Below are 3,335 nucleotides of genomic sequence, written 5' to 3' on the forward strand. Positions count from 1 at the left end.
ATACCATCTGTTCCGGCAGATACTGCACTTAAGATAATTTGTACCAGTCAATGGAGGGAAAACCCTCTATACTGGGACAATTATTATTTTTGGTAACCAGAGTGCCCCCGTTTTGCCTACTTTTAGGGGAGCTGGTTTTTACCTCACATTAAAAACGGCCTTGTGCCTAATTTGCTCAGTGGGGGAGCAAATAAATACCATCTGTTCCGGCAGATATTGCAAGCAAAGACCATATGTGGGGGCAACTCCACATATAAGACCTTGGTCAATGTAGGGGCAACCCTTCATACCAATTGTCACTATCCAGCTTCCCTACTCCCCGGGGAGTTGGTCCCCATTTCCCCTTCACTCCTCACTTTAAAAATCGGCTTTGTGCCTAATTTGCTCGGTGGGGGAGCAAATAAATACCATCTGTTCCGGCAGATACTGCAAGCAAAGACCATATGTGTGGGCAACCTCACATATAAGACCTTGGTCAATGTAGGGGCAACCCTTCATACCAATTGTCATTATCCAACTCCCCTACTCCCCGGGGAGTTGGTCCCCATTTCCCCTTCACTCCTCACATTAAAAATCGGCCTTGTGCCTAATTTGCTCGGTGGGGGAGCAAATAAATACCATCTGTTCCGGCAGATACTGCAAGCAAAGACCATATGTGGTGGCAGCCCCACATATGAGACCTTGGTCAATGTAGGGGCAACCCTTCATACCAATTGTCACGATCCAGCTCCCCTACTTCCCGGGGAGTTGGTTCCCATTTCACCTTCACTCCTCACATTCAAAATCGACCTTGTGCCTAATTTGCTCGGTGGGGGAGTAAAAAAAATATCCTTTTCCTGGCCTTTTAGGCAAGATCAAAGTGTAGTATTTGTTCTTACTACATGCTGTACTTATGTTTGTAACTTTGTATTAATTTAATGTAAAATGATTACCCACTTTACACACAGTCAGTCTCAAAGCCATTCAAGTCATTCTCCAGGTCATTCAAGTTGTTTTGGAAGGAGTCCAGTTGTTTTTAAGCATTCAATTCATCCTTAAGTTCATTAAAGTCATTTACTTTTTATTTATTAAAGTCATTTCAGCCCATTTTTTGGTCATTTAAGTTTATCTTTAAGAATTTCATGTTAATCCTACATTCACGCATTCATTCATTACACGAAAGCACGCGACTAATGGCTATCGGCCTTGTTTATATAAGATCTCCTTTAATCGGTTCTGGAGAGTAGGTTTTGGCGGGCCAGTGTTCTATTTAAAGGTGTTTCTGTTAATGTTTTCTTTTAGTACAAATGTTGTGTGCTACCAAGTTATTATTTCTCCGATGAGCACCGACAATTACGCGGTGATCTCATTTTGGCCTGCAATCAGCTTGATTGGTTTTTTTATATACTTCAGGACCTATTATCCAACCTTGCCTCAAAAAGAGGGCTACACGAGCACAACAAAAAACGATTTTACTTACGATTTCAATTAAATCGAGGAGGCGTTTTTTTTTTGTTTTTTTTTTACACAGTGATCACCACTTATCAAGGCCCGGAAGCCACTCAGGGATAAGGGTTATTGTAAGTAAATTACGTTAGTGTGGAGATTTGATGAAGTATTTACTTAAGGGGGCGGTTCATTAGGAATTTGTTAACATTGGACTTGAAGACATCCAAGTTGCAGTCCGGTTGGAAACAGGCAGACGGAACAGAGTTCCACAGGCGTGCAGTTCTAAGAAAGAAGCTTTGTTCATGGAATCCACGTTTTGATTTAGGCACAGATATAGAGTGGGGGAAGTTTTTCACAGTGGATTCAGCTAGACGGGTGTTTTTCGTGAAAGATTGGCGAGGGGGGACCAGAGATTGGAGTTCAGACGAGCATCTGCCATGGAAATAACGATAAAACAAGGATAGGCTCGCAACGTCTCTTCTGTGGGAGAGAGGTTGCAGGGTAGAGAAAAGGGCATCCTCCACTAAGCCACGAAGTCTATTTTGTACTCTGTCAAGGCAGGATAGGCTGTTTTTAGCAGCTCCTGCCCAGATATGGCAACAGTATTCCATCCTTTTATATAGATGGAGAATTGCATCAGTAGTGAGATATCTTCTGCAACGGTAGAAGGATCCCACCATCTTTCCAGCGACCATGGCAACAGACTTGATGTACGTGTTCCATTTCAGATCAGGAGTAAAGGTCAAACCCAGAAGCTTGTAAAAACACAGAGTCTCACCCAGACGAGAGCCATCCATCACAATTGATGCCAGATGGGGATAAGAGCGTTGATGATGCAAGGATAGGAGTTTGGTTTTGGATGCATTAAAGGTAACCAGCCACATCTTCCCCCACTGAACCACGCGCTCGAGATCAGAGGAGAGAGAATCAGAGAGAACTCTGTCATTTACAGCCTTTGATGTGTTGCCGTAGATGGTCGTGTCATCAGCATAGATGTCAACGAATGATTTAAGTATGTGTTTAGGGAGGTCATTGATGTAGATCAAGAAGAGAGTTGGGCCCAGGATTGACCCATGAGGGACTTCAGCATTTATATTGCAGGCCTCTGATTTTTGTCCATCGACCACTACTCTTATGAGCCTATCGGAGAGAAATGATTTAATGATTGAGAAAACATTTCCAGTTATACCGTAGCTGGAAATCTTGTGAAGTAAACCCTTATGCGATACCTTGTCGAAGGCCTTTGATATGTCAAGAGCAACTGCCCTAGAAAGGAAGCATTTGTCAAGAGATTCACTAATCCTGTGGGATATAACCGTCAGCACATCTGCGGTAGATCTTGCAGAGCGGAAACCATTTGTGTGTCACTAAGAAGGCTATTCCTGCTGAGGTGGTTGACTATTTCTCTATTTAATATGGATTCCAGCAACTTACTCATAACACACAAGAGACTTATTCCTCTGTACTGAGAGGGAGATGACTTATCACCTGAATTCTTAAATACAGGGCAAACTGATGAGGTCTTCCAGGGAGTTGTAAAGTACTTCTCCTTAAGGCAGGGTTAAGGGTTTCTTAATATAAGATCATTAGACCTTGCAATAGACTTCCAACCAATATAATAAATGCACCAACGTGGTATTAATAATCCAAGGTGGATTTTGCCAAGGGGTGGGTTACTGTATCATTTCCCTGTAAATCCTTACAATCATTTACCTACGTATAATTGAAACATGCTTGTTTTATTTTCTGTTAAATAATTGAATTGATTTTGAATGTGATGCTGTTTTATGACTTCTTGCGGCAACGCGTATCGATGATTCTTTATTTATTTATTTATTTATTTATTTATTTATTTATTCACAGCAGACAACTGAGATATTTCACCGCCGATTTCAATTAAAATGAAA

This window comes from Euprymna scolopes, chromosome 1 (assembly GCF_053919585.1).
Source record: "Euprymna scolopes isolate OS-2025 chromosome 1, ASM5391958v1, whole genome shotgun sequence".
Classification (NCBI taxonomy): Eukaryota; Metazoa; Mollusca; class Cephalopoda; order Sepiida; family Sepiolidae; genus Euprymna; species Euprymna scolopes.